Source organism: Tursiops truncatus, chromosome 13 (assembly GCF_011762595.2).
Source record: "Tursiops truncatus isolate mTurTru1 chromosome 13, mTurTru1.mat.Y, whole genome shotgun sequence".
NCBI lineage: Eukaryota > Metazoa > Chordata > Mammalia > Artiodactyla > Delphinidae > Tursiops > Tursiops truncatus.
In genome coordinates, this window is record NC_047046.1 from 72,199,580 (window position 1) to 72,218,317 (window position 18,738).

At 46.9% G+C, this 18,738-nt stretch overlaps 1 protein-coding gene across 2 annotated transcripts in view; it reads left to right on the forward strand.

Moving 5' to 3' along the window:
• NEDD4L (NEDD4 like E3 ubiquitin protein ligase) overlaps positions 1–18,738 on the forward strand; it is a 338,970-nt gene that overhangs the window by 31,782 nt on the left and 288,450 nt on the right. The gene's annotated exons all lie outside the window — the stretch shown is intronic.

Here is an 18,738-nt window from a genome sequence, read left to right on the forward strand (position 1 = left end):
CTTACAGCCTCCTGAAAGACCATGAGAGTTCTACTGAGCTTCATCAGAAAGCTTCAGCCATGTCCTTTGCGTCCTTCCAGCTTCTCCCCACTGCCAGCTTTCAAAGGGACTCACACATTTGGGGTTTTTATTACGGCAGCACACCAGTTGCTGGAGTATAAGTGAATCCAAAACTCAGTGGCTTAAAACAGAGAACATTATTTTTCAGTTCCTGCAGGTCCAGGGATCCTAGAGCACCTCAGGTGGGTGATGATGGCTCAGGGTCTCTCCTGAGGTTGTCTTCAGTATATTGGCCTGGGCTGGAGTCCTCTGAAGGTTTGAATGGGGCCGGAGGACCTGCTGCCCGGTTGTGTCACATACGTGCCTGGCGAGTTAGTGCTTGTTGGCAGGAAGCCAGTTTCTTGCCATGTGGACCTTCGTGGGACTGCTTGAACATCTTCACGGCATGGCAGTCACCTTTCCTCAGAACTTGGTTCAAAAGACAGGTGAGGGACTTCCCTGGTGGCGCAGTGGTTAGGAATCTGCCTGCCAGTGCAGGGGACACAGGTTCGATCCCTGGTCTGGGAAGATCCCGCATGCCACCGAGCAACAGCCCGTGTGCCACAACTACTGAGCCTGCGCTCTAGAGCCCGTGAACCACAATTACTGAAGCCCGCGTGCCACAACTACTGAAGCCTGTGCTCTAGAGCCCACGAACCACAACTACGGAGCCCATGTGCCACAACGACTGAAGCCTGCGCACCACAACGAAGAGTAGCCCCGCTCACCACAACTAGAGAAAGCCTGCGCGCAGCAACGAAAACCCAACGCAGCCATAAATGAATAAATAGGTAGATAGATAGATAAATAAAAATAAATTTATTAAAAAAAAAAGATGTGGGTAAAAGGTGAGATGACGGGGGCTGAAGTCAGGGCAGCTCCATGCCTTGCCGCCAGCACAGCATCTTCCTTTCCGGTTTGAGACACCTTAGTCCGGAGACCAGCTGGAGGATGTCGGCAACACGGGAGGAAAACGTGTGGACACGCCAGCTAAAGGTATTACACGGGAGATGGTTGATGGGAACGCGGGTCACAGATGATTCGGATCTGCCGGGAGTTGAGAGGTTGGGGTGGAGGGAATTGTGTGCAGGATGCAGGAAAGATTACCGAGCATCTCTTATTTGGAACCTGGAGGTAGAAGTGGGTCTGGTGGGGCACCACGTGCCAAGGCCCAGGGCACATGAGGGGCGTAGCAGAGATCACAGTGCTGAGCAGGGCAGGTAGACGGCAGCAGGCAGGAGGATTCTGATGGAACTGACACGGGGACCAGGAAGGAGGTGCTGCAGACAGCGCTGCCCCAGACGTCATGGAGAGGAGGAGACAAGTAGAAGGGAAAATTCGGGATCCAGAAGAGCTTGTGGTTTGTTTAGCAGCCTAAAAGCAATAGCATTTTACGTAGGTGCAGGGCAAAGCGTCAACATTTCAATTTATGTGGAATTTAAGAGTTCGCAGATTTTAAAAAGGCCTCTCCCTGGTACTAAAGGGAAAAAGATCCATGCATTCCCTGTTTTGAGTGGAGTTTCAGCAACGTGTGGACTGATTCTCTTTTAAGATACACAGTCAGGGATTCATATCATGAGTGTTGCTTAGGCAAGAGGCCATCTCAGTGAAACAGAGACGGTCGTATGTAGGTTCCTTCATAGGCTGCGAGCTCTTGGGAACGTGGATTTTGCCGAAGAGGGTGATTTTTAAATTTCACACTCTCTAGCCTGGTGCTTTCACGTAGGAGTTTTTCAAGAAGTATTCGTTCTGCAGCGATCTTGAGTAATAGCAAGCTGTTTGGTAAGAAATGCATAAGGCATGGTGGTAAGCACTTCCAATCTCTCATAGTTGGTTAGTAATAGCATTTCATAATGGTCCTTGTCCCTTAGACTAACTGGTATTGCAGCTTAGCAGGTTTTTCTTGAAAAGCAGGAATAACAAAATAGTTATCTCTAGGCTGGGTGGAAAAAAAAAAAAAAACCACCCCACCCAGAATGAAGCTGGGTACAGTCAAGTTGCTACAGCCTGCATATGTTCATTTTCTGTGGTGAGTATCTTGAGGAAACTGCCACATAAAGATGTGTGACACAGCTGGCGGCCCCGCCTTCCTTTGACCCGTGCTTTCCTGTTGTCCAATGGTATAACACAGAGGTCAAAGGTTGTACAACTTTTTCTGGGGGAGAATTCTCACATCCACTCTCCAAACATAGCAAACACTGACGCGCCAAGGGAATGGTCCGCGTTTTGTAGAAGAGTGACAGCAGGTCCGAAGTAGGTTCAGACTGGAGGAATCATACTGTGCATTTTAAACGGGCGCCGTTCTTTAAAACGCGCTGCCGACCTCAACCTCGTATGATGTTAGCGGGGGATTTGCAGTCCCCACCCAGGGCGCTTCCAGAACAGTTGAGGCAGGACTGTAGCAAGGTTTCTTGAAGACTGACCGCCTTCTCTCCTCATTCCTCTGCGCTGCTGTGCGGCCGGCCTCCCTGTCCACTTCTTGTAAAGTAAAGGCCCGGTTTCCTGGCGCAGCCTGCAAAGCCCTTCTCACCTGCAGGGCAGCCTCACCTGGCCGCCCTGGCCCTACCAGCCTGCTGCTGCTTCTGTATTACCTGGTGCTCTTACGCCCCTGATGTGCTCTGGCCGTGTCCTCTGCCTGGAGCACACCTGTTCGTCCCTTGCGTCTCGACCGATCACACTCCAGGGCCCGTCTTGCTGTCCCCTTCTCCGCGCGCTCCACCCGTGCAGAGCTGACTTTCATCTTTGCAAGTGGATCACATGGCAGAGGGCCAGACTGGATACATGGCGGGACCTGGGAGGGCCCTGGAAACCAGGCAGCTGGGGGTGCAGGGGTGAAGGCAGACCCTGCACCTTTGAAGCTGGCTTAGTGACACGTGAGAAACGTGTAGGCTTGTAGGACAGCTCTGTTGCCTCCACCTCTTCCACGAACACCTAGAAAGAACATCTGAAAGAAAACTGCAAAGAGCGAATTTGCCTGTTCACGGCCTGGAGTTTGGAAACAAAGGCTTGGTGATGTTTTTAAATTTAGGCGTCATTGGGGCTTTCCTGACTGCTGGGTTGATAGGTTAGAAGGATCTAGGTGTGTCCTTAAGATTTTAGATTATCCATTGATTGCATATATACACAGACTTTAACATTTTTCTAGCTGTGTTGCAAGTTAAGCTATAGTCTAGGAGGTTATCCTTATTTTGTTCCTTGTTCTTTTCCTTCCTCCTAGCGTGATGTTGCTGATCTGAGGTCTTCGTCCCCGAGGGGCTGGTTGTCCACTGGTGTTTATTGAGCTGTGAGCTGTGCTTGGCTCCCAGGGCTGTGGACCTGGGTGAAGAGGGCCACGATTACTCAGCAGATTGGTACTGGGGGCGTGGCTGCTAGGTGCTTGCTCAGAAAGGGAGAAAAGGCATGGATACTGGCTAGTCCTGAAGGAGTGCGCCCTTAGGGGAGGAAATTTAACAGCTGCCCCTCTCCTCTGCCAGCACTGCCCACCCACTCACTCTTCCGCTCTGACACTGGCTCACTCCCACACTCACTGACTTATTTGCTCTCACTCTCTTGTTGCTTCACCCTTTGTCTTGCATGTCTGCTCTCACAGAGCCCAAGGCAATCTGGGGCCTGCGCTGTCCAGGAAAGAGGGAGGCTCTGTTCCTTAAGGCAGGATTGTATTTGAAAGGGGAAAAGATAGAGGGCAGGGTGGCGATGGGGGAATTAATCCCAGGCAGCAAGTGTAGCACAGACACGGGTGTGAAGGCCAGAAAGTACCAGGATCCCAGCAGAGGATGGTGCATACTTGGATGTCCCCCTCGGGGGAGGGGGGCAGTGGGGGTGAGGTGAGGTCTGGACAGGTGAGCGGGACTAGATTGCAGATCCCCCCTCCCCCGTCCCCCTGAGCTCAGTCTGGCCTGAAGGGCAGAAGGGGCAGCCTCCGGGGAGGATCTGGCAGGAGGACTGCCAGTGCCGCTGCCTCCCAGAATCACATGGACTCCTCACCCATGGGTATTGAGACTGTAGGGCTGGAAATCCTCAGTTAGGGTTTGAATGTCTCTGTGGGTTCCCTGTGATAATTTCCATATCTTCTTCTATTTCTCATCGGGGACGTTTTCTAGTATTTTTATTTGAGCATAAAACAAGGTATGCCCATACACGTTAAATTCTGTCAGAAAGCTTTGACTTGTAGGATTAGAGTTTTAGGCCTTAGGTTTTGGGAATGCCAAGTGTTTACCTTTTGGGGCTGCTTTTACTGGGAAGAGCTTGCCTCTTCCCAATGGGAACTCCTTGGTAAAACCTGTTAGCGTGCAAGTCTTTTTATTTAGGTTGTTTTCACCTCTACGGGGATACTTTATAGTCAGTAGCTATGGGAGGATTATTTTTGAATGCTGAATCACCTTTTCAGGGTGATTTGGTGACAGGTCATTCTGTGGCTGGCCTTACCTGAAACTCACTGCCCTGGCTTTTGTGTGAATCTAAATTTCACATTGTGACTAGTTTTGTTTAAAACAGGGAGCATCTGTGCATTCAGAAACCAGCTCTGTGCTTCCACTTGCTGTCATGAGTTTCTCCTTTACTAGTGGAACAAGACGATCGGTTTGTCCTGAGGTCTGTCAGTCATGGAATGTGGTGTGTCCAAACGTAAACTCTTTGCAGCCTTGCAAACTTATTATCAGTGTGGGAAATTGGCATGTGGAAGAACAGCAGGTGGCATTTAGAAGCTTGGGAGTTTTTCTCCTCTATGGATTTCACATCAGCCATTTAAGGCTCTAATCTTCAGAGCACTAAGGTCAGTGCTTCGTAAAATTGCAGATCACACCGTGGCATCTCAGATGGCAACCCATTTAGAAATCTTCCTTAAATTACTGGGGGAAAGAAAAGAAAGAAAAAATGGTAATGAATGAACGATGACTGTTTTGTTTCCAAGACTTAGGATGGAGCCCTCCAGCTCTGTGGCTTTTTATTCTGATGTGAAGGTAATGAGACCATTGTAACTTACTGTCAGGCATGATATGTTAGTGCCAGCTCTGTGCGAAGTGCTGTTTAGAACACAGAGCTGCTGAGTCCTCGGCCAGACCACCGTCTGCAGTCTGCAAGTAGTAGGCTGTGGAGGCAGAGGCCATTCCAAGTAGGAGAAGCCTTCTGTTCCCGCAGGGAGTAAAGGGAGAACCCCAAATAGACAGGTGTGTAGTTGAATGGATACAGCGCCAGGCCAAGTGCCCTGCTTTTCATGCGCAAAGGATGTCAGAGACATGAAGTCAGAGCTCCGAGTTGCATCCTCAGCGCAGTAGCAGGAATCCTCGGTTCTTTATCTGGTTGGAGTGAGTCAGGGCGTGTGTGACATTCTATCTAAAGTTTAAAGTTAGTTGAGCCCCAGGACCTTCACTTCCGAATAGCACACACCAGAATCAGATCTGCAGATGGCAACAGGAAGAGAGGAGTGGTCTGAAGATACTGACCTGGGGTGGTGTCTGCCGGAGGAGGGTGACAGGTGTTAATGTTACTGAGTCCAAGCTCATACTGCTCGCCGCACGACAGGCCAGTAAATCGAGAGACAAGTTGTTGGGGCAAAAGTAATAGTGACTTTATTCGGAAAGCCCGCAGACTGAGAAGATGGTGGACTAGTGTCCCAAAGAACCATCTTACCCCAGATAGAATTCAGGCTTCTTTTATACTAAAAGGGGAGGGGGTGTGGTTGGTTGGCGCAGACTTCTTGGAGGCGGCATCCTTTGTTCTTGCGTCAGTCCACCTAGGTCACGTCAGGATGTTCCTGTAAACCTCCAAGAAGACTACTGTTATTCTCTGTTCTGCAACTTTTTATCTCTCTATGAATGGAAAAGTGTTATATCTTTAAAGGTCAGAGCCTTGAGAATGTGGTACCTTGTATCTTTCAGGATATAGGCAATGTTCTTAACTCTAAGCAAAAGCAGAAGAATCCAAAGGTTAACGTTAGATCCAATATGGAGTCAGATTTGTTCCTCCCTATTACATTAAGATAGGACAGTAGCAGAGAGAGGCTTTTCTCCCCCTTAGTTTTATGCAGAAAATGGTCATGGAATAATGGGGAGGAATCTGGCAAATGGCAGGATGCAGGGCCCCAGGAAGGGGAGAGTTCAGGTGTCAGGGCAGGGCCAAGCAGGGGAGGACTGAACTGAGCTGCAGAGAGAATTCTGTCCCGGGCTGAGCAGTGGTTTTGCAAAGGTGGCCTGTGGGAGGGCCGGCAGCAGGGGACAGTCGTGGGGGTCAGGCAGTGTCACCCCCTCCTGCAGGTTTGGGAAGGGGCAACCACACACAGGGCACTCCCGGAACGGCAGATGTCACCCTGGTAACTCCTTTCAGGCCCCATGTTGCCTGTGAGGCTCAGACTCCTGCTGCATCTAGAAGGGTCTGTAAGGCCCTCCTGGAGCCTCACCCCAACCTCTGGTCCCCTCTTCAGGTCCTGTTTCCCGTCATTTTCTAAACACATTCAGCCTCCAGGCGTTGATCACGGAGTGCTGTGAATGCAAGTACAGAGGCGTCGTCCTGAGTGTTTAGAAGCAGGGACCCCTGCAGCCCCCCACCATCAGGGTTCCAGTCCTGGCTATGCCACTTGCCAACTGTATGTGTGTGTGCGGGGGGGTGGGTCCTCTCTGTGCCTCGGTTTCCTCATCTGTAAAATAGGAATAGTAACAGTACCTGTCTTATAGGGATATTGAGCTGTCTAGGTGTTAGTTGCTGCTGTATCATCACCGTCACCATCATCGCCAAGCGCACACATTTCCCCCAAAAGAAATGAGTCACACCCTTTATTCTAGATTCCCTGTCTTAGTCTGTTTAGGCTGCCGTAACAAAAATACCGTAGAATTGGGTGGCTTATCACAGAAATTTCTCACAGTTCTGGAGGCTGGGAAGTCCAAGATCAGGGTCCTGGCAGACTCAAGGGTCTGGTGGGGGCCAGCTTCCTGGTTCGTGGATCACTGTCTTGCTTTCTCCTCACATGGAGCAAGGGAGCTCTCTGGGATCACATTTATAAAGGCACTAATCCCATTCCTGAGAGCTCCACCCTCGTGATCTAATCACCCACCAAAGGCCCACTTCCAAATACATGGGGAATTGGGATTTAACCTGAATTTTGGGGGGAAACAAACAGTCAGTGCCCTTCCCTGTGGAGGCACAGAGGGCAGTAGAGTCAGAAGACGATGACTCACAGCTGTCACTATGTACTTATTAGGCTTGAAGACTTATCAAGATACATTCCTGAGCCTCAGTTTCCCCATGTGTAAAAGAGGGATCGTGACACCCTACCCACCTCACAGGGTTTTGTTAGCAAATGCCAAGCCACAGTGTAAGTACGTGTTCTCAGCAAGCGCCAGGTCCCTATCACTATTCTTTTTTTTTTTTTTTTCTTTTTTTTTTTCTTTTTTTTGCGGTACGCGGGCCTCTCAGTGTTGTGGCCTCTCCCGTTGCGGAGCACAGGCTCCAGATGCGCAGGCTCAGCGGCCATGGCTCACAGGCCCAGCCGCTCCACGGCATGTGGGATCTTCCGGGACCGGGGCACGAACCCATGTCCCCTGAATCGGCAGGCGGCCTCTCAACCACTGCGCCACCAGGGAAGCCCCCTATCACTATTCTTATTATGAGTTTTACTTTCCAGCAAGTGTTATAGTTTTCCTGATCTTTTTTCCAATTCCAAATCGAGACCCTTGGAGTCAGGTAAACTTATTTGCAGATATTTGAATTTGGGACTGTATTTGACTATCTGGGACCTCTTTTTGTCCAGGTTCCGGTATTTTGACTTATTATACCCCAGCAGCTCGTAAGGAGGCTTCCTTGAGGCCAGCCCTGTGTCGTCTTTGTCATCTTTATTTCCCTGGTGGCTCCTAGCACGTGCCTTACTCATGGTAGGCATTCGGCAGATGTTCTTGAATGCGTTTAGTATTAAGTAATAATAAATGTTCAGCTATATTTTATGGACAAACAAATGCTTGGATTCACATGTACGTAAGAGACATCTGTTGACTCTCTGCTGTGTACCAGCCAGCAACTTGCTTCTTGTAATGTTATTCTCTGCTACAAAGGAATTGTGATATTCCAGGTCACCAAGTGACATTTCAGGACAATTACTCGTTGAAGGAAATGTAAATTTACGCATTAAACAGCGCCACTGAATTGCACAACGCCAGGAGGCTCTATCCACGTCGCAATCGGGAGCCCTGCTTCACTGGTTTCTTGGTACATAGAAAGAGTCGGAGGATCCGGCGTGGGTGTTTGAAGTAGACCCGAAGAGGTGTCAGGTGGTCCTTCAGAGTTCTGAGACTGAGGAATGGTTTGAGCAGTTACATTAGTCGCCACACACAACGGAGAAGAGCTCTTCAGGGACACCCAGCCTCGGGTCAGAGAGGTAATATTCCACTTCTGTTGCTTGATACTCTGCCTGCTATAGAAAATAATCTGAGACAGCTTATAATAAAAGTGCAGCCCCCATAAAATGAGAATGATTAACATACAGGAAGGAAAGGATAGGAAATGGATTTCAGGAAGCTCTGAGTCTCCTGGCAGCCAGAACAAAGAGAGCCCTTGCTGGGGTGATGCCTTCTCAGTTGAAGGAAGGAAGGGCCCCACGTCCTGCTGGCAGCTGTGGGTTCGTGGGAATAGATGCTGAAGTGTTGTACCAGCCTGCCGCTGGAGCATCTGGCTGGGGTTGGGTGGAGAGGGGCACATCCTTGCCCGGTAGAGTCATGAAGGCCCCTTAGCATCCGGTTGTTCCTGAAATGCCTCTTGGAAAGTTGAGGATTATAATGTTAGACTGTGGCTTCCTGAAGCCAGTTCTCCTGGAGGCCAGAGCAGTGAGTGAGTGTGAAGTATCTGCATCTGCTTGTGAGGGATCATTGGTGGAAAAGGGACTCTCCCCAGGTGACACTGGTGCTTCAGTGAACAGACCTGGAAGGGCAGATCGTGTGCTCCTTCCACACCAGCACATTATCCTAAACCCAGCTTTTACCGGTGGGACAAACACAGTCTTTGGGAACCCCTCCCACCCTGGGGACACTGCCCAGTACGCCAGTCCTCAGTACCTCCCTGCGCAGGCCCCCTGAAGCTTGGCTAAAATACTACAAATTGCTCCACTGGGGGAGATTCTGACTCTTGCGTAAACCATATTTTCTGGTGGGAGTAAACCATATTGATGGTGGGAAAGGCCTAAAAAAACTTTTTTTTTTTTTTGGCTTACTTTTCTTTTGCTTTCTTTTTTCTTTCTTTCTTCCCCCAGAACCACCAAACCACCTTTATTTATTTAACTTATTTTTTATTGAAGTATAGTTGAATCACAATGTTGTGTTAATTACTGCTGTCCAGCAGAGTGACTCAGTTATACATGCATAAACGTTCTTTTTCATATTCTTTTCCATTATGGTTTATCACAGGTTACTGAACATAGTTCCCTGTGCTGTACAGTCAGATGTTGTTGTTTACCCATTGTATATATATCAGTTGGCATCTGTTAGTCCCTGACTCCCAATCCAAAAGTACTTTGGCTTTACTTTTCTCATGAAACCTGAGAAAAGACCTTCCTCTTACCCACCTCACTGATAATAGGAGTTAATGGAAATGGATGTTAGTGTACGACATTCCTTTTAGGGTGTTTTTTAAAAAAAAGAAAAAATTGCTTTTAGATCTAAGGCATTTTTCTGTAGCTTTAAAAAATACCAGCAGGGAATGCACATCTTATTCTTTTAGATGAAATGTCAGTTTTCATCATGATAGAGCCAACCAGGAAAGGAAAACGATTAAGGAGAGAGACTTAGGTAACTGGAGCCAAACACTTCTGGTTATAAAAGGGGTGGGCGTGGCTTCTGGGCATGTCGAGTGTGGCCCAGCTGTGTTTCTCCCAGGCCATGTCCTCCTTAGGGTCTGTGAATGGCTGAACTCAGAGCAAGTCTTTTGCAATCTGCGCCTTCTGAATACAGGTTTTGTTCTGTTGGCTTAATTTGCATTTGGTGTCTGGAGTGCCTGGTCATGGAAAGAGCTGATGCTTTGTTTTGGGTAATGAGGGCTGAGGTTTCAAATCAGTGTTTCTAGGTTTACCCAAGTGTTAAGTGTCATTTAAGTAACAAGCCACTGTGTTGCTCATCGAACTGAGGTCCTGCGGGCCTCCATGTGCAAATCAGATTTTTTGTGTATCTCCAAGTCAGTAGCTAACAGAATGACATCATGAAAGAGAGAGCTACATTCAAAATTCTGTTCCTCTTATATGCATTTTTATCCCAGGACACATGCCTTTTTAAACTTCTTCAGATGCTTGGTTCTGTCCTTGTCAGTTATTTTGTAGCAAGTGTCAAAGTAAAACCAGGAGAAAGGGAGGAGCTAGTGTGGAAGACTGTTTTTTTCCTGTTTAATTTGGTGCTTCTTGGAAAGTGCGTGAAATATTCATGATGAAGTGAATGGGGGTTTTATTTTAAATTAGTGTAGCAGCAAACGGTTAGCCCACGTACTGAGCTGCTGGTGTTGATCTGGCCGCCAGGAAGCTTGACGACCACGAAGAGCCTATGTGTTGTGTTCTTGGGTTGGCTGGTTGGTGGGCTACGTAGTGATTTAACTCTAAGCCCAATTTTATCCTCCTTTTTTTTTCTTTTTTTTTTTGAGTGGTACGCGGGCCTCTCACTGTTGTGGCACAGGCTCTGGACGCATAGGCTCAGCGGCCATGGCTCACGGGCCCAGCCGCTCCGCGGCATGTGGGATCTTCCCGGACCGGGGCACGAACCCGCGTCCCCTGCATCGGCAGGCGGACTCTCAACCACTGCACCACCAGGGAAGCCTCAATTTTATCCTTTTCTGTTTTTCTTTTCCTAAACGGTGTTTTCCAAGCTCTCAATAATTCATTATGAAGTAAAGCTGGGCGTATGGTTTCCTTTCTCCTCCAGCTCCGCCTCTCCTCCCCATCACTGCACCACCTGGATAACATTCCCCTTGTGTCAGAGGCAGTACCGATACCAAGGGGAAGGTTAAGCTCTTGGAGTACTGAGCCCACGTGTATACAGAGGCATGGGTTCTATGAAGTCTAACTTAAAAAAAAATGCCTCTATTGTAATAGCTCACTGACCTGAAACTTATCGTTTTGTAACCTGAAAATTTTGGACCCTGCAAATATGTGACAAAAATTCTGTACTGTAAATAGTATGCATTTTTAGAGAGTTCTTGCTCAGGGCCCTCTCTTAGGCCCAATTCTGAGGTCATTTTGTTTTCCTTCCAAAAACATGTACTGTAAAATACAATAGGTCATACACAGATATAATCCTGCAAGTTTGATCCTATGGTAGGTGCTGTTCCAAGCTGCTCGGCCTTTGTTCCCAGGCTCAAAACCAGCTTGTGATCTCGTGTCTGAGATCGCAGGGAATGAGAAAGGTTGAAGATGCTCTTCGTGAGGGTAGGGCTCAGCTGGCTTGTCACGCACTGTAGTCAGTGGGCGCTCAGTGACTGTGGGTCCAGAACCAACTGAATGGAATGGAGAGGAACTGCATCTTGTATATTTATTTCTCCGTGAAGCAACGGTGGCACTGACTTCGTGCAGAGCTACTCATCCTCAAACTATTTACTATGTATGATATGTTATGCATAAATGTGTGTCTATATGTTTATATTACTATATGCCCACATGTATAAACATTCCTTACTTTGCACAGTTCTGATGCTGTAGCAGTTTCAGTTACCATGCATTAAATAATACCAGTCCCTTAACACAATTCAAATTTCAGTTCTCCCGGTGTGTTAACCTGTGAGTAATCATATAAAGTACACACACTTTTAGTACCTGTGCTTCAGTTCACAGATTGCTACATAAATAACAGATGCACCTCACGATCAGTGACCAGTCACACCATTTCTTTCAGTCTCTCGGTGATCAGTCATTGCACACGTCACTCAGTTCACGCACAGACAGCAAAGCGTGTATTTGGGTTGCAGACTTGTCCTCCTGTGCTAAACCAGTGTGACATTCTACAGAAATGTCAAAAATTGAGAGGGAATTGGCCGAAAAGATCAAAGTGCAGCAAAGGAGTTAAAAATGATAACGCTGGAAGTGAAATTCAGAGTGGAGTAAGTGCTTAATGGGCACAGGGTTTCCTTTTGGAGTGATGAAAATGTTTCAAAACTAGATAGAAGTTGTGCTTGCACAACATCGTGAATGTACTAAAAGCCTCTGAGTTGTTCACTTCAAAACGTTTAATTTGGGCCTCCCTGCTGGCGCAGGGGTTACAAATCCGCCTGCCGATGCAGGGGACACGGGTTCGAGCCCTGCTCCGGGAAGATCCCACATGCCGCGGAGCGACTAAGCCCGTGTGCCACAACTACTGAGGCTGTGCGCCACAACTACTGATGCCCGCGCGCCTAGAGCCCGTGCTCCACAACAAGAGAAGCCACCGCGATGAGAAGCCCGCGCACCGCGATGAGGAGGAACTCCCGCTCGCCGCAACCAGAGAAAAGCCCGCGCGCAGCAATGAGGACCGAACGCAGCCAAAAATTAAAAAAAAAAAAGTTTAATTTTATGTTATATGAATTCAGTTAAAAAATACAGTTGTCCCTCTGTATCTGTGGGGGATTTGTTCCCAGACCTGTGAGGATACCAAAAGGCTGCCATGCTCAAGTCCCTTGTATAAAATGGCATAGTATCTGCATATATAGCCTCCATACATCTTCCCATATACTTTAAATCATCTCTAGATTACTTATAATGCCTAACACAGTGTAAATGCTATGGAAATTGTTGCCATTGCACCACAAATTCAAGTTGTGCGTTTTGGAACCTTCTGGAATTTTTTCCCCCCAAATAAATGTTTTCAATCTGTGGTTGGCTGAATCCAAGGCTATTGAACCCACAGATGTAGAGGCCCAACTGTATGACGTTTGGCCAAGGCGTAGAAAAGATGCTTGCTTTGTATTGTCAGTTATGCTTCAGGAAGCTGGCACTTTTAAACTATTTGTGATATGTTTTTAACAAAGAAGTAAAACACTTCAATTCTCAACATTTCTAATGTTTTCAATGGCAGGAGTTTTACTAGTTTTTGGATAGTAAAACTGTTTCCCTAGTTTTCTGGGTACACTGTGGATCAGTGTACTTTATTTTTTTATTTTGTATTTTTTTACTTAATTTTTTTAAAGAAGATAGAATTTATTAGAGGGAAGGGTCACTGCCAGAACAGCGGGCTGACTTCCTAGTAGGCTGGGAGAGTCGAGCCCGAACATGTGCTAATGATCAGTTTTTATAGCCAGAAAACAACAAAGGAACAGTCTGAGGTGAAAATTTCGTTTGCTGATTGGTTGAGGCACATATACCTTCTTTCTGTAGGCTGGGAGTGGGACAGGGCAGATGCCTTTCCTTATTTGGGACAGGTCCCGTTGCCCAGGTGGGCGTCGCCCAGGTGGGCTCAGGAATTTCGTGACCATTGCAACATGGTGGGGAGGGGAGTAAGAGTCCGGTAGGGGGTGTAACCCTGAAACTTTTCCAGGCAGGGTCGTCCTTTGAAGCACCATTGTCCTTGGAGCACCACATTCCCCTCTCTCTTTATTTATAGGGCCAATTCCTTGGCCCTGTTGGATACCCTGCTCATATCTGCCTAACTGCCTATTCCCTCTCGGGCATTCGGGAACCCCTTTTGTGAGTGCAAAAGATTTCCCTGTGTACGTTGTAACCTGACAGAGATTTTATGTTTTGACAAAAATAAGGTTATGGAACAATTGCAGTTTTTTCCATTGATAAGATAACCTTGCAAGGTTACAGTTTGCATGGTCATTTTTTTTTTAAGATGGTCTTTGTTTGTTTATTTTTGGCCGTGTTGGGTCTTTGTTGCTGCGCATGGGCTTTCTCTAGTTGTGGCAAGCGGGAGCTACTCTTCGTTGTGATGCTCAGGTTTCTCATTGCGGTGGCTTCTCTTGTTGCAGAGCATGGACTCTAGGCGCGCGGGCTTCAGGCAGCCCGTGGGCTCAGTAGTTGTGGCGCACAGGCTTAGTTGCTCCACACCATGTGGGATCTTCCCGGACCAGGGATCGAACCCCTGTCCTCTGCATTGGTAGGCGGATTCTTAACCACTGCGCCACCAGGGAAGTCCCTGCACGGTCATTTTTATGGTCTTATACTACTGTACAAATTGAGGGCTCCCTGTACACCTAACTTACCATATGCACACGTGATAATTGATGTGCATCTCCATGACAGCACATCGTGGCTGTAATAACCACTCTGCTTGTGAGGATTCTGAGATGTGTCTTCTACAGCAGAAAGGTATGCTGGGCTTGTCAGAAAAAAAGCAGAGGAAGATAGAGGTGGGATAGTAACAGGTAAGTGGGCTGACCCTCATCTCCTTCTAGGACAGGGAAGGTAAAGTTCAGCAGACATTAGGAACTGATGAAAAGTCCTGGCTTACAAGGTGTGGGCAAACATCACAGCTGCCCAGGGAGGGCCTGGTAGCAGCTGTGTGGCCAGCAACTGGAAGAAACAATGGCCCTGGATGTGTCTTGGCTTCAGGAAATCTGGTGGCAAAGAGAGCACGGGCTGAGATGCCCGATGCCCAGAAATGCCACAACGGACCATGTTGACACTGGTTAGCATTCATTCATTGGGTGTGTTGCTTTTGAGGATCCCTCTGCCATCTCATTCTGCTTCCCCCGCGTTGCAATACAGGCTATGCTTGTGTTACGATTCAGTTTGCATGTGACCTTCCCCAGCAGACTGAGACTTTGGAGGGTAGGGAAGTGTGTCTTTTTCTTTCTTGAGGCTTCTGGGCCTGGCAGTGCATAGTAGCAGCTTAATAAATGTTGTTCATGAATGTAACATAAAATCGAGATTGCAATCTAAATCTTTTAAATTAACAAAGGAGTTTGTTTGTTTGTTTTCCTTAGCGATCACTGGTATTGTTTTCTGGCCAGAGCTGTTTTTTTTTTTTTTTTTTTTCCTGGGCCATGTGTTTATTTTTTCACTCCTGTTTCCTATTTATATTGTGAAAATGCTTAAGAAAATAGGTGGTATTGGCCCTGGGCTCGTGTCACAGGTTACTGTGATACTGTGAAGCCGATTCCAGCTTAGTTTATTAACTACACATAACAGCCCAAACCCTCTCACTACATCTAATTTTAATAGACTAAATTGAACGACTCTAGGTTTTTTTTTGGTCAATTTCTCGTGTATTTTCAAATGGTGCTTTTTGGAAGAATGAAATACAAAAGGCAACTCATGAGAAATGGTCTGGTGTGGATCATGGTCTTTGACGTTGACTGAATTTGCTTGTAAAGCAACTTTTTGCGTTTTCCCGGGGTCAGCCTTCCAGAGCAGTTAGATAACAGAACTGTCTTGAGCAAAGAAAACACTAGAATGCCCAGCAATTGATGGCGGCCTCAGCTAGCAGCGAAACAAAGGCCGTGTTGCCCCGTAGAGAGCACCATCCTTACGCTGGCTGTGGATGTGTCCAGTGGGAGGAGAGGCCCGCCTTTTCTCAGAGGGCTGGTCCAGGTATCAGGTGAGGCTCACGGGAACGAGGTCGCGATGTGGTGAGGTCCCTGCTGCAGTGGTGGCCTAGGATCCCGAGATGCTGTCCAGATCAGCTTTCTCACCGACAGCTCGTGTCTAGAACTGTGGATGAAATTTATATGGGGTTGTGGAAGTTCCTTTGTATTCACTCTTAAGTCTTGCATCTTCAACTCCAGCTCAGGTTTTTAAAATCCTAGTGGAAGCTTCATTTAGGTATTTAAGATAATTTTGAATCTGCCACTCTGTGGGGCGATTACCACAAAACCCCCTAAAAGCTGCTGCTCTTGGGGAGTTTACAGGCTCCCAATTGTTTAGTCTCCTGAGTGCCGGGCGCTGTGGATTCAAGAAGGAGTCAGACGCAGACCCCGTGCTCTGGGTGGATGAGTCTGGGGCAGTGGTCACAAGCCCAGTCCTGGAGCCAGGCTGCCTGGCTAGGGGGCCCGTTTTTACTTCTCACATGTGACTTTGGGCAAATCATCTGTAAAATAGGCTAATGAAGGACTCATGTCAGGGTTGTTATGAGGATTAAATAAGTTTTAAAATTTGAAATATAGTTGATATACAATAATATATGTTACAGGTGTACAATATAGTGATTCACAATTTTTAAAGGTTATATTCCATTTCTAGTTATTATAAAATATTTGCTGTATTCCCTGTGTTGTACAATATATCCTTGTAGCTTATTCTATACCTAATGGTTTATACCTCTTAATCCCCTCCCCACCCCTTCCCACTGGTAGCCACTAGTTCTCTATGTCTGTGGAGGATTAAGTAATTTAATGTATGGAAAGTGTTGAGAGCAGTGCGTGGCAGATGGTAAGTTTTTTAAAACCACAATTATTATTATAGAAATATAGTGCATTAACATTTCTGGTCACATTTAATCCTCAAAACAATCACGCACAGCAGGTGGTTCTGTTGCCTGTTTTTTTGTTGAGAATCTCCACCCCTTGCCCCAAGTCACAGTGTTTGAAAGGGGATCTGAACTTGTCCCCTAAATCCTTCCCTCTCTGTTTCTTGACTGACACAGCAGGAGAATGATAAGGAAAAGTATTATTCTGTTTGTGCTGCCACGACAGGGTGCTACAGATTGGGTGGCTTACACAACAGGAACTTACTTTCCCACAATTCCGGAGGCTGGAAGTCCGAGGTCAAGGTGTCAGCAGGGTTGAGTTCTTCTCTGGCCTCTCTCCTTGGCTTATAGATGGCTGCCTTCTTGCTGTGTCTTCACATGGTCTTTTCTTCGTGCAGATTTGCTGCGTCCAAATTTCCTCTTACAAGGACGCCAGTCATGTTGGATCTCAGGGCCTACGCTGATGACTTCATTTTAACACAGTTACCTCTTTCAAGACCCTCTGTCCAAATAGTCTTCTTCTGAGGTACTGGAAGTTAGGATTTCAACCTGTGAATTTTCAGGAGATGCAGTGCAGCCCATAACAGGAAATGATTAGTAATCAAAACCAGAAGAATTGAACACCTAGATGTTAAGAATTGATGTGAAGGCAGAGTCAGGGAGCAGTGGGGCTGACGGAGGCAGAGTTTTGATTTCCGACATGGTTTTCAAAGGAGTTGGTCACGGACAAAGAGGAAGGGACTCTGTGTGATGAGAGGAGCAACCCCAGGATACGGTGATCTGGGATCTGCAGGCCAGTCAGTCGTGGGATCAGCAGACGCATTAAGTGGTTCAAGCTTGGTGCATTGGAAGAGGTACTGAGTAGCTGACTGTGGGTGAGAAACCGCAGCCTGAGACCCAGTGTTTTGTTTTGAAAGGCATTGGAGTCATTCATTGAGCACATCTTTATGGAGCACCCAATGTGCTGCAGACTGGGTCATAGCACAGTCTCCCCAGGGGAGACTTTGAGTCCCACGTTAGATCCCCGAAAGTGCCTTCTGACTCTGAAGTTGTTTGAGTCTGTGGTTGGAGAGAAACCGAGTATGTAACTTTTCTAAAATTAAACATCTTAAGTATGCCTTAATTTTATTATTAACAAATGTTATTATTTTAATCACCAAGTTGTGGAGCAGTAGAAGCTAAATTTCGAGGTAAGACCATCTGGGTTTAATTCCTGGCTTTGTCACTTACTAGCTTTGTCAGATTTATCGTATGACATAAACTGACAGAGCTTCAGTTTCCTCAGCTGTGAAAAGTGGACAGTCATACATATTTCATGGTTGGCAGAGTGTGTACATGCAGTAATATATGTGAAGGTTCTAGTACTGTGTATTTCCCACGGGGTGCACTCTTTGTGATAATCCAAGAAGGCGGAGGGAATTCCCTGGCGGTCCAGGGGTTAGGACTCCACTGCAGGGGGCCGGGTTTGATCCAAAGGCGGATATAGTTATGCAAATTAGGGCTTTTTTTTTTTTTTAAAAAAGAGAGGAAAAGAAATGCCAGCTTTGGATTAATACTCTTATTCATTCAATAACAGGAAAAATGTCTGACATAGAAAAATTACCATTACCAAAGAGCAAAGGGGGAAGGGATAAATTAGGAGTATGGGATTATCAGGATACAAACTGCTATACATAAAATAGGCAGGCAACAAGGATTTACTGTATATCACAGGGAATTATATTCAGTATCTTATAATGGTCTATAATGGAAAGTAATCTGGAAAAAATATTATATATAACTGAGAAAAAAAAAAGAAAAGGTCTGAGAACCAGCCAGTGATTGGGTGCTGGGGATTAGAAAAAGACAAGCCCCCGCCCTCAGCAAGCTTCCAGGCCAGGTCGGGGAGACCAGGAGGGCGTGTAAGTACCGCCAGCCAGGTGTGCTCATGTTACCCTGCTGGTATTGCAGAGGGCTGCTTTGGGAGAAAGGAGTTTTGCAGGAAGGGTTTCACAGGAGAGCAAGTACTTGAATTAAAATCTGAATTTTGGGGAGAAATACATCACTTAGAGTGGAACATTTATTTCAGGCAATGGTAACAGCATATTCTGAAGTCTAGAGGTATAGGATAGAGGGTACACGGCATGGTTGGAAAGTAGCAGTTTAGGGGTCCGTACGACATATGGGGGGTAGAGGGTGGAGGAGGGCAAGACCAGACATGAAAGGGGGGGCAGATCACATAGACAGTGGGGAGCCGCTGAGAGATTTTAATGGGCAAGTGATGATATTAACAGTTGAGGAAGACTAAACCGATGGTGACGCAGGATGGTTTGCAAGGAGGCAAAGTGCCGACTGAAGAAGAGTTTTAGAAAGATTTTGTGATGATCCA